Source organism: Lactuca virosa, chromosome 3 (genome assembly GCF_052849685.1).
Source record: "Lactuca virosa cultivar CGN04683 chromosome 3, Lactuca_virosa_CGN04683_v6, whole genome shotgun sequence".
In the NCBI taxonomy this organism is placed as follows: domain Eukaryota; kingdom Viridiplantae; phylum Streptophyta; class Magnoliopsida; order Asterales; family Asteraceae; genus Lactuca; species Lactuca virosa.
This window is the reverse complement of record NC_136428.1, coordinates 147,745,095-147,758,845: the sequence shown is the minus strand read 5'-3', so window position 1 is coordinate 147,758,845 and position 13,751 is coordinate 147,745,095.

The following is a 13,751-nucleotide window of genomic DNA, read 5'->3' as shown; positions in this document are numbered from 1 at the left end:
AGCAATGATTTGGAACGATAGTAAAGCAAATTTGATTAGAAGATCAACTTCCCAAAAACTTTATGGACAGTGACAATGGTGACACTGGAAATCCTGAAAAAGCATTCTCTTCCCAATGGAAAGGGATTGGCCATAGTCAACCCGGTTGACCAAATGGTAAGGAGAAAGGCTAAGTCTGAGATAGTCCCATTACCAAAGGGTCCATATGTTTATTTTGCCAAAGGAAGGGGCGTTGATTGCAAAGCTGCCAAGTTTACCTAAGGATGTTAAAGTCAATAAGTCTGACTCTACTTCAGGTAGAGCCCATTATCTAACTCTGTTAAGTTTCTATTCTAAGATCCTCGTTACATGATGTGACTGGGTCACATGTTGATGTTTTAAGAATCAAAGAATAGATAGAAAGCTTAAAGGAAGTATATGCTGATTCTGATCGCGTAGGTGGATTTCGATCGCATCAGAATTTTGAAGCTGTTACTTAGGAGTTATGATATATTGCTTAGGAATAGATAACAACAAGTTTTTCCGTATGTATTTGCACTATAAGGATAAGTTTTTTTCCGCAAAGTTTTGAAATAAAATAAAAGTTTTTAATTTTATATTTATTTTAAATATCCTTACAAGTGGCATTTGTGAAAAATGGTTGTTTATATGATTCCATTGATAGCAATATTTGAAAAAAAAATGGACTTAATTCTTTCGTTTGTGGTAGTGTCATAATTTACCAAATAAGGAAAGATTCTCATTCCCAAGGCTTCAGTTGGATAGAAACTTGGAATCATGCAAGTTGAATAGTATGATGAATGAGAACTTTCAAGCATTGGAAAATTAAGACTTGTTCACATGGATGTGTGAGTCAAGTTAAGGACTAAAGGGATCGAGTACACATTCTTGTGCACTGGTCAAGTCCACCACAAAGCTCGTTAAGACTATTCGTCATGATTTACTAAAGCTTAGTAAATATGGTTATACTTACAAGTTTAAGTATAATTCTGAAACATTGGAAAAGTCTCAATGTATGGTAGAACGAATGGGAAGAATCAACTTAGGCAGAAAGATTAAAGTTTCTCAAATCTGAAAAGATGGGAGAGTACTTTAGTATCATGTTTTTGTTGGATAAGGTGTCTAAGTCCATAACTATTTCTGGTATGTACTTGACCCGACCCGGCATGGTCCATTTGGGTTGCATGGCATCATGCATTTGGATAGACTAAATGAGAGAAAATAACACTTGTGGTTTATTAATATATTATAAGTTCTAATATATTAATAGTATTATTTAATTAGTATTGATCAAGAATTAATCTAGGAGTAATTAAGTGATCAAAAGATGACTAATTAAATATATGGGTTGATCATGTAAATCATCCATAACTTGTATAGTGGGCTAAAAGGCTCCATGGATAATCAAGTTGGGTTAAACCCATTGAATGCTCCATGGAGGCTCCATGGGAGTTACAAACCCATGGGTCATGGAAATGAAGAGTCATGCCACATTAGGGTTTACATGGTGTAACCCTAGATGTGACACACTATATAAGCAACATGTTCTCCACCAAAATTGGTGACAATAAGAAACAAGAGGGCTAGGCCGATTTTAGAAGTGTGTATTCTCTCTAAAGTCATTCCAAAAGCATTTGGTGTTGTGTGAAGCATTTGAGGCATCACACTTGGGGTGCTAGGCTCACAAGGTTTCAAGGATCATAAGCAACAACAAGGTAAGTTATTCTATCTTTCATGCAAGTTAAAATTTGTTCCCCATGTATGCTACATAGGAATATAACCTTGGAATTCAACTTTGCATGATAATTAGACAAACATAGATCCAAGGTTATTAGGGTTGCATGTACACTTAGGAAGTGTTAGAATGCTCAAAACCCATCAGTGGTATCAGAGCCTAGGTTTGTTTGTTTGTTTTTTTTTTGTGTGTGCAAACAGCTTGAAAAAAATCGTTTTTTCTGTTTTCTGCTCGTATGAAAGTTTGCACATTTGTTGCTGGAAATGGACTAGAAACATTACCCTAAACTGTTTTGATGTTTTAAAGCTTGTTTTAGATGGTGTAATGTTTATGCTAATCCATTTACAATGGCAATTATTAAAATTACAAGTTTTTTTTAAGTGTAATTTTTTATTCTTGAAAGGTTTCATATTCATGTTCTTGAACTTATGAAGATTAGATGATCATAGGAATTGTTTGTAACCTTCATGGTAGTTTAATTCATGATCATAATGTGTTTTAATGGAGTCCATAACTTGTCCTCAAGTTATGGAAAACCAAAAGTCTCACTTTTATTAAAGCCATTAAAAGAACACAAGAGTTATAAAAATGAAGAGTCTTCATTTTTATTACTCAATTAATTCATAAGTTATAAGAAATGAAAAGTTTTGGAAGTTTACAAAACTTGCCCTCAAGTTTTGGAACATGTAAAGTCTTGATTAAAACTTTAGTTCCAACCCTTAGAATTTTAAAAGTTAAAATTCAACCCTTATACTTTATAATATTATAAGTTACTAATATATATATATGTATAACGTCAAGTCGTCTTACCGCTAGTACGCCTCATTCACGAAGCCGGTCTATAAGGAGGGTATAAGGTTGTTGCCTATAAAATGGCAACTTAATGGGTGTCCACTCTCACCCACCGCTTCCTTGATCGGTGGAGGGTCGTTAGCCGAACGGGTAAGACAAGGACTTATAAATTCTCATTAAAAGTATGATGAATATTATAAAGTAACTAAATGCTTTTATTAAATTCCCAATCTTAGTTACTTTAGGAAAATGTGAATAAGGTGCTAATCCATGAAATTACACTTTACACTTTGTTTAAGTCGTTGGTGGAGCGTGTGTGGTTAACCGGCACAGTAACTTGGACTTAACAAGGTAGGTAAAGGGTGACTTAAGGTTTACCATAGCATCGGTGGAGTGTGTGTGGTTTACCGGCACATCGATTGAGTGATAAACCTTGAGGGTACCAAGTGATTTGCATGGTTACTTCACACCTCGTTTTGTGATCCTCGGTATCCCAGTCACAAAACTTGGAGGGCACACTCGAGATTGAAACATGCCTTTGAAAAGTTCATTGAATCTCAAAAGAATCTAGGAATTTCTAAGAACCAATTAAAAACCTAATATCTATATTTCATTTTTCATGGTAGAAATTGGTGAATCGTCATTCACCTACCTTTCAAATATGTTATAGCTTGGATTACGGCATACCTCTTCTAAGTTATAATATATTGTGATTGGATTCTAGCCTTAATATTACATTTGGGTGTTTTATTAAGGACTCTCTTAATATCTAAACTAATCTTGTTCTCTTCTTTCAGATGTCTTCAAACAATGCTGCTTCTGGCTCTAATCCTAATGGCTCCTTTACCCATATGAATTTGTGTGGGAAAGTCACTTTTGATGGATCCAACTTCAATGAATGGATCAGAAACATCAGGATGATTACCTGCTACGAGGACAAAGAATATGTCCTTGACAAGGAGCTTAAGGAGATTGATGAGACCACTGCAACTCCCCAGGAGATCGCTGACTTTCGGGCACATGAAAGGGATGCTACAAAAGTGGCATGCATCATGTTGGCCACCATGACAGCGGAACTCCAAAAGTCCTATGAGGACTTCTACCCTTTTGAAATGCACCAAGATCTGATGGAAAGATACCATCAAAGTGCACGACAAGAGAGGTATGAAATCATATGCTCTATCATAACAACCATGATGAAGGACGGGGAATCCATCACGAGCCACATGCAGAAAATGCAAAGGTATGTGGATCGGTTGCTGAAGCTTAATGTGACACTGATAGGTCTGGGTGAACCTAACAGTTACGCGGAAGCCATGGCAGGCCCTGAGTCAGCCAAGTGGAAAGAGGCAATGGACAGCGAGATACAGTCCATGAATGACAATCAAGTTTGGAACTTGGTTGAGAATGTACCAGGTCGTAAGACTGTAGGGTGCAAATGGATCTTCAAGAAGAAGACCGACATGGATGGTAATGTACACACTTATAAGGCACGACTGGTTGCAAAGGGTTTCTTACAAACTCCGGGAGTTGATTATGATGAGACCTTTTCTCCAGTGGCCAAGATTAAGTCTATTAGGGTTCTGTTAGCCATAGCCGCATTTCATGACTATGAAATATGGCAAATGGATGTCAAAACCGTTTTCCTTAATGGAAAGTTGGCTGAGGATGTTTACATGAGTCAGCCAGAGGGTTTTGTCAACACAGAGTACCCTAATAGAGTGTGTAAGCTTGAGAAATCCATTTATGGGTTAAAGCAAGCACCTCGCAGATGGAATCTTTGCTTTGATGAGAAAGTCAAGGAATTTGGCTTTTCTAGGAGTGAAGATGAATCTTGTGTATATGTCAAGGCTAGTGGGAGTATAGTTAGCTTTTTGGTATTGTATGTGGATGACATACTACTCATAGGAAATGACATCCCAACTCTGCAGGAAGTTAAGTCCTGGCTTGGGAAGTGTTTCTCTATGAAGGACCTAAGAGAAGCTGCCTATATTCTAGGGATAAGGATCTTGAGAGACCGGAGTAAAAGACTAATTGGAATTAGTCAGAGTACTTACTTGGATAAGGTGTTGAAGAGATTCGGCATGCAGGACTCCAAGAAAGGAGAGTTACCCATCCAGAGTAATGCCAGATTGAGTAAGACACAAAGCCCTAGTATTGAGGCTGAGATAGCAGAAATGAGTCGAATACCTTATGCTTCGGCTGTAGGATCGATCATGTATGCTATGACGTGTACTCGACCTGATGTAGCCTTTGCTTTGAGCATGGTTAGCAGGTATCAGGGGAACCCTGGCAAGGCACACTGGACTGCGGTAAAGAATATCCTCAAGTACCTACGGAGGACTAAGGACTGGGTCCTTACCCTCGGTGGGAGTGAAGACTTGAGAGTTGTAGGGTATAGTGATGCTAGCTTTCAGACTGATAGGGATAATTTCCGCTCTCAGTCAGGCTGGGTCTTTACGTTAAACGGAGGAGCAATTTCTTGGAAGAGTTCCAAGCAAGAGACAGTGGCTGATTCAACTTGCGAATCAGAGTATATAGCAGCTAGCGAGGCAGCAAAGGAGGCGATATGGCTGAAGAACTTCATTGGAGACCTTGGAGTTGTACCAGCTATTAAAGAGCCAATGGAAATTTTCTGTGATAGTGAAAGTGCAGTTGCCTTAGCCAAGGAACCAAGGGATCACGGGAGATCCAGGCACATCGACAGAAAATACCATTTCATCAGACATCGAATAGAAGAAGGACTCCTCGTGGCAAAGAGGGTATCATCGGATGAGAATCCAGCAGATCCCCTCACGAAGGGACTGAATCGGGTTAAGCATCTCCAGCATGCTCGGAGCATAGGGCTGAAGGATGATATTAGATTTAGTAGTTAGATAACCTTGAAATTTGTAAAGTGTAATTGACATTAGATGATGAATAAAAGGTGTTTTATTTATGAGTAAAGTGTTGCTATCTCTTGTCGATCGTTTACTATATTTCTTTTGCATGTTTTGACTTCCAGAATAATTATGTTTGGTATATCATATTATTCGAACCTCCACAGTCGGTCATATGTCGGAAGTAGGTATGAATCAAGACTGTCATGATTGGTTGCAGAGGTCTAAGTTGTTGGACATGGCTACAACACTCATGAGTGCTCATAAGTTATGAGTATTGGATTCAACCCACGCTCACTGGTATCACTTCATGGAATTTATCTCGAGTGATCGTGAGACGGTAATATCATATAAGTCTTCAAACCTAGACATATGATTTGTTACCTATGAGTTGGTTATGCATTGATTGTACGAAAACGCATTGGTAACTCGATGTTATAAAACGTACCTTTGTGTGTAACTCAACAAGTAGTAGAACAAACATATGAGTCGAAGTTTATCTGTTCCTTCTTGGATTAGAAACTGATATCTGGGCCCCTCGATGATTTTGTTTTGACCTATGTACCGGGCCCGGTCAGAACTAAGTTGATGTGTTCAATTAAGTTCTTTGTCAAACAAATCGGAAATCGGGAAACAAACTGCTGGACAAAAAGTAAGACATTGTTCCATGTATTTAACCGGCTGATATCTAGAACAGAGGATTATATGATCACTTATCTGAAATGGCGTATCATCATCTTCTCAGTTCCGAGAAACCTTGAAAAGAGCTACGATTGCTGATCGGTTCCTGAAGTCATACTTGCAGTTATAGTTATTAGACTTATCCAAGTGGGAGACTGTTGGATAAGGTGTCTAAGTCCATAACTATTGCTGGTATGTACTTGACCCGACCCGGCATGGTCCATTTGGGTTGCATGGCATCATGCATTTGGATAGACTAAATGAGAGAAATAAGACTTGTGGTTTATTAATATATTATAAGTTCTAATATATTAATAGTATTATTTAATTAGTATTGATCAAGAATTAATCTAGGAGTAATTAAGTGATCAAAAGATGACTAATTAAATATATGGGTTGATCATGTAAATCATCCATAACTTGTATAGTGGGCTAAAAGGCTCCATGGATAATCAAGTTGGGTTAAACCCATTGAATGCTCCATGGAGGCTCCATGGGAGTTACAAACCCATGGGTCATGGAAATGAAGAGTCATGCCACATTAGGGTTTACATAGTGTAACCCTAGATGTGACACACTATATAAGCAACATGTTCTCCACCAAAATTGGCGACAATAAGAAACAAGAGGGCTAGGCCGATTTTAGAAGTGTGTATTCTCTCTAAAGTCATTCCAAAAGCATTTGGTGTTGTGTGAAGCATTTGAGGCATCACACTTGGGGTGCTAGGCTCACAAGGTTTCAAGGATCATAAGCAACAACAAGGTAAGTTATTCTATCTTTCATGCAAGTTAAAATTTGTTCCCCATGTATGCTAGATAGGAATATAACCTTGGAATTCAACTTTGCATGATAATTAGACAAACATAGATCCAAGGTTATTAGGGTTGCATGTACACTTAGGAAGTGTTAGAATGCTCAAAACCCATCAGTTTTGTGATCATGTTAATGATTAAAGAACCACATCACAACTGGTCTTCTAAGGACATCTTAGTGCATTCTTATGACTAAGAAGAGGAGTCATCAATTGTTGAAATGGTTAAATGAAGAAGATGATTCATACTTCATTCCAAAACAAGTCTTAGAGTCATACTCCAAGACTATAAGTTGAGTGACATATCTTAAAGAAAGGTTTAAAACACTTGTCAAATGTAAGAGTAAAAGTGTCCTACTCTTGTACATTTGAAATTGGTAAGTTGTGATGTTTTGGATAAAACAAAGACCAACTTAGGCCAATTGTGTGAAGTGTTTGTCTTGATAAAGAATCCGCACTATCTCTTGAATATTTGGCAAGATAGTCTTATATGTCAAGAGGACAATGGGAGTCTTAAAGATCCTAAAAAGAATTTCAAGAACTAATCAAGAATAAAACCTGAGGTTCTTCACTAGCACACGACTTGAGGTTTATAACCTATCATGTTGACATATTCTCTGCCCATTCCAGTTAAAGTTGGCTTTGCATAGGAGTTCTGAAAGTTCTCAATTGGTTGCATAACAACTTGGAAGCAATGGCAGGCCTTGTACTGCCAGGTGGCAAGAAGTTAAGATTGCATAAGTTTAGTCCATATGAGTTTGGATTTGTCATTATCCTTGTCTTGTGACTATGGTTTTGACGATTCACATGGATAAGAACACATACACCATAAAATCTAAGGGTCATAAGGTTTCTCTCCGATTCATGAAAATGATGGTGAGGAAACACTTCCACCAAGTAGATTTGAAGCAGATGGCAAAAGGTCTAAACAATTGAGACTATGATTACGGCATCCCTTTTCATAGTTCTGAAATTGTTTAGACACACATGCATGCTATCTAAGGAAAGGTGTATGATTTTGATAAAGTTTTATCAAAGCATCTCGTATCAGAAATCTGAACTTTGGTAAGGAAGTCAATAAAGTATTGATTTCTAGAAGTTCAGCTGATTTCTGAGTACATGTCAAAGCTAGTGGGAGCATAAGTGTTATGCTAATAATCATCATGTTAGTGGGAGCATGATAATTATTGTTAGTGTTGCAAGTTAGCAATGTTAATTATAGAAAACAAAAGTTTCAATTCGTGAGGCTGCAGGGATTGAAAAAGTTGTTTTGCTATAATTAAGGGAGAGGATATACTTCATTTCAGTTCTAAAGGCTTAGATTGAGACCTTAATCATCTTTAGTCAAGAATATATATATGAATTTCATGTTGGATTGGTTCAACTTAAGGAAATTCTATATATTGCGTTCTCAAAATTCGATTATGATTACGACATCTCTCTTCATAGTCAAATTTTGAAAACATGGCAAATAAAAATATTGTAGCAAAAGACTGGTCTAGAATCATGTCTTTATGTGAGACATCATGAATCGTGTACCATTTGCTTTGGGTACAGGATCGATTGCATGTGCTATAATATTTGTCGTTTCTAAATTTTTCCAAATGCCCAGAGGCATTAAGAAGGGAAAAGGTCTAGAATTGGATATGACTAAAATGATTAAGCAATTGTCGAGGACAATCTGAGGTTTACCAAAGATTGGTTGCTCAGGGACAGTTGGAAGTATCGTGCTAATTTTGGAAGGACCATATTGACATATTCTGAAAAGAGGCATATCTTATTCAGAAGTGATAGTCAAAATGAGAATATGGAGTTGTCTCCATAGGTGGAAGTTATCTGTGTAAGATTAGAAAACTTAATGCAAGAAGCATGTCCAAAGCAATGTAATTTGAATATGAGACTTAGTTTCCATGGAGTTGATCTCCATTGGAATACCTTATAATGACTGTTGACAAGTCTTTGTGACTTTGTACATATTCATTACAGGAGGGTCAGTGCATATAAGTTTAAAATCTAAACAGATTTCGATAAATGATAGGAATTTGAAATTCTCACATTTTTCGATAAGGATTTGGGAGTGTGAAATTAGAATCATTGAAATTATGTTCAATTGGTTTATTTCACAAAGTAAGGATCATAGACAAACATAGAGTGCATACTTGGTGTATGGCAAAGCTATTGTTTAAGAAAAACATAGTGTACATGCTTGGAGCATGGGACAACTAGTGTTTTTAATTCAAGTATAAAGTTGATAAAACCGAAACAATGAATAATGAGTAATCAGTATGGTGATAAATAAAAGTGTTTATTTATATTCATAGGGTTTGATACCATATTTGATTCATTTATTCTTGTGTTTCACTTTGCATGTTTTGACTTCCAGAATAACTAAGTCGCTCTTCCTGAATGATTAAGTTATTCAAACCATCCACAGTCGGTCATATGTTGGAAGTAGATATGAATCAAGACTGTCATGGGTTGGTTTGTAGAGGTCCAAGTTGGTGGACAAAGTGGTGCTACAACACTCATGAGTGCTCATAAGTTCTGAGTATTGGATTCAACCCGCGCTCATTTGAATCACTTCATGGATTTTATCACGAGTGATCATGAGACGATAATATCTTATATTCCTCAAACCTAGAGATATGAGTTGTTATTATGAGTTGGTTGTACATTGATTGCACGAAAACGCATTCGGTAACTCGATGTTATAAAACGTGCCTTTGTGTATGATTCAACAAGTAGTAGAACAAGCCATATGAGTCGAAGTTTATCCATTCCTTTTACCTTCGGGATAAAAGCGATATCTGTGGGCCCCTCGATGATTTAAAGATGATACATGTGAGTGCTTGGCCAAGCCAGGACTGATTTGATTTGTTCAATCAGTCAGTCATCATGAATCAGAAATCGGGAAACAACAAATGGACAGAGAGAATGATTCATGTCTCAGTCCATATGATATCTAGAATGGAGGAATAAATGATCCCTTATCTAATGGACAAGTCATTGACAAAGGTCAGAGTTCATCGACAAGGTCAGAGTTCACAGAAGCTTTTGAGAGCTACGATTGCTGATCGGTTCCAGAAGTCATACGCAATAATAGTTTTAGACTTATCCAAGTGGGAGACTGTTGGATTAATGTCTAAGTCCATAACTATAATTGGTAAGACTTGACCCGACCCGACATGGTCCATTTGGGTTGCATGGCATCATGCATTTGGATAGACTATAATGAGAGAAATAACACTTAAGGTTGGTTAATATATTATAAGTTCTAATATATTAATATGGTTATTTAATTAGTATTGATCAAGAATTAATTTGGAATTAATTAAGTGATCAAAAGGAGACTAATTAAATATATGGGTTGATTGTGTAAATCATTCATTCTTATATATGTGGGCTTGTGATCCAAGATTCCTTATGTTGGACTAAGTCCATGGGGTGACCCATGGATACTCCATGGAGGTTAAAATCCATGGAGCATAAGGAATCGGTAAAGTTATGAGTTACATGGTGTAACCCTAATAGCCACCATATAAAAGAATCCCATGGCTCAAGAAATCGTGCACTAATGTGTGAATATGAGGGCTAAACGATTTCAAGGAGTGTTCCATTTCTCTCAAGTCATTCCATGTGCATTTGGTGTTGTGTGAACCATTTGAGGTGTCACACTTGGGGCACTAGGCACTCAAGCTTCATGGAGACAAGCTACATCAAACAAAGGTATGTATTCTATCCATTTGATTACCCAAGTATCAAGTATTGTATGCTAGATAGGGTAATACCTTGGAAAGTTCATAATTGCATGTATAATAGAGAAAACATAGATCCAAGGTATTTAGGGTTGCATGTACACTTAGGAGTGTTAGAATGCGCAAAACCCATCACTTTCCATGCAAGCCTAGCCCATTCCAAATAAGCATTAGCCCACACTATATAAATACAAGAGCCCATATTTAATTAGTCATACTTTTGATCTCTAAATTAATTCTAAATTAATTATAGATCAATACTAATTAAATAATATGATTTTATATTAATATATTAGGACTTATAATATATTAATAAATCATAACTTACACTATTCTCAAACGATTATCCATAAATTGTTCGGGTGAAGTGCAACCCAAATGGACCATGCCGGGTCGGGTCAAGTACATACCAAATATAGTTATGGACTTAGACACTATATCCAACACGGTTCACTTCCAGGTTTTGGAAGAAGTTTCATGACGAGCTGGGTACTCGTCTGCATTTTAGCACCGCCTTTCACCCGCAGACGGATGGTCAGAGCGAGCGGACCATCCAGACATTAGAGGATATGCTGTGGGCATGTGTTTTAGACTTCAGAGGTAGCAGGGATATCTACCTTCCGTTGGCGGAGTTCTCGTATAATAATAGCTATCATGCAAGTATTGACCGTCCTCCCTTCGAGATGTTATACGGGAGGAAGTGCAGAACCCCGATATGTTGGGGTGAGGTTGGCCAGAGGGTCATGGGGAGCACCGAAGTGGTGCTCAAGATGACAGAGAGGATTCAGCAAGTTCGGAGCAGGCTTCAGACCTCTCAGAGTCGGCAGAAAAGTTATGCCGACAAGCGCCGATCGGACCTGGAGTTTCAGGTCGGGGATATGGTTCTCCTGAAGGTTTCGCCATGGAAGGGCGTCATCCGATTCAGGAAGCGGGGCAAGTTGGGTCCCAGGTATATTGGACCCTTCAGGGTTATAGCCCGGGTGGGCAAGGTGGCTTCTAGGTTGGATCTGCCAGCCGAACTCAGACAGATCCACAACACTTTCCACGTCTCTCAGCTGCGGAAGTGTCTGGTGGACGACTCAGCAGTGGTACCCTTAGAGGACATTCAGGTCGATGACAGCCTGAATTATATTGAGCGGCCAGTGGCGATCCTCGACCGGAAGTCTAAGGATCTGAGGAACAAGAGGGTTGAGCTGGTAAAGGTGCAATGGCAGCACAGGAAGGGCTCGGAATGGACTTGGGAGCCGGTGGATGAGATGATGGAGCATTACCCAGAGCTGTTCCAGGATCGAGCAGCAGACTTCGAGGACGAAGTCTAAAATAAGTGGGGGAGATTTGTAGCACCTGGTTCTTGGTATGTATTTTTATTTAAGTATTTTGCATTTTTGGCCTTGGACTCGACGAGTTGAAGGACCAACTCGCCGAGTAGAAGCGGGATGAGGCACGGGATTTAAGTGATGGACTCATCGAGTCGGGTCCCAGACTCGACGAGTAGGCTCTGACTGGACAAAACCCTAATCTGAGGGTTTGTACCCTATTTAAACAACCTTATACAGCCTCCATCGCCCCTTTATGCTCCCAGAAACCCTCCATAGCAAACCCTAAGTGTTTTGGTGCAAGATCTAAGGCTTTTGAGTGATTTTTGTGGGTTTTGACCTCAAGGAAGAAGGAAGAGCATAGAAGGATCAAGAGGAGGCTGAAGGATCCGAGTTTGGTTCATCATTTGCAGCCTTTGAGAGGTATAAAGTCTGTACCTTGCTCTTTCATTTGATAGATCCCTTTTTGGGGAGATTTAGGGCTTTTATAAGCCATTTTGGTAACAAACCATGATTGCAAACATGGTTGGGGGTCAAGACTTCGGATCTAAGTCTTGGGAGGGGCCACAAGGCAGATTTGGGTTGCTTTTGCACCCAAGGAAGGCCCCATGCAACACTAGAGCTTATTTTATGTCCTTTTGAGCTCAAAGTCCCATGCATGCACGTAAAGTTTGTAACTTTACGTGCTAGAACGATTAAAGGAGCCTAGATCTATCTTTTGGTCAAGTGTTGTACATCAGAAATCGAGGATTTTGGGTGTGGACGTTATCGACTCGGCGAGTCCGTTCTTGGGACTCGACGAGTCCAAGGCTTTGAGTCCTATTTCTGTTGACGGTCAAAAGGACTCAGTTGGGCGTTAGAAAGGTTGTAACAGTACAGAAAGAGTGACCTAACGCACTGGAGTTAATTTTATACCTGGAGTTCATGGGACTCGACGAGTGCTAGAAGAGACTCGGCGAGTCCAAGGCAATCTCGTTATGTTTGAAGATGAACTCGACGAGTTGTTCATACAACTCGGCGAGTCGAAGTCAGGACTTGTTCATTAGTTGAAGGTGAACTCGACGAGTGTTCATACGACTTGGCGAGTCGGATGAAGGTTCATTGATGTTCGTAAGGAAGAGAACTCGTCGAGTCGTTTCCAAACTCGATGAGTCGAGTCGTGGATAAGGACGAGTAAAGGGAAGGGACTCGACGAGTTGACGGCCCAACTCGGCGAGTCGGGTCAACTGTAAGTTGACTTTGACTTGGACTTGGTTGGGGGTAAAATGGTCATTTTACCCTAAGAGTAGATATCAGTTTCTAACTGAGTGTTTTGTGGGGGTTGTAGTCGGAGGATTTCCGGAGCAGCAGCGGACGGAGGTTTCCCACAAAGATTATCAACAGCTTCTTGTACGAGGTGAGTTACCTTCCAGTAGGGGTGGGTCTAAGGCCACAATGCCGGCCCACCAAAGAGGAGTATTCAGGAGATGATTGTCTTTGTGATAATTATTTTGGTTTGGTTACATGCTTTGGTCATGAGTTTTATTTGTATGATATGTTACGTGTATGGTAGGGATTGGTTTCCCTGGTAGCGGTCCTTAGGACCGAAGGGTAGGTCAGTACCCAGATATGCCTGACTGTATGTTTAGATCTTGTTGCTATATGCTAGTGGTAGGGGTGGAATAGTCCCCAGTTACCGGTTGAAAGATACCGATGAGGATTACCGGTTGAAAGATACCGATGATGGTTACCGGTTAAAAGATACCGATGATGATTACCGGTTGAAAGATACCGATGATGAT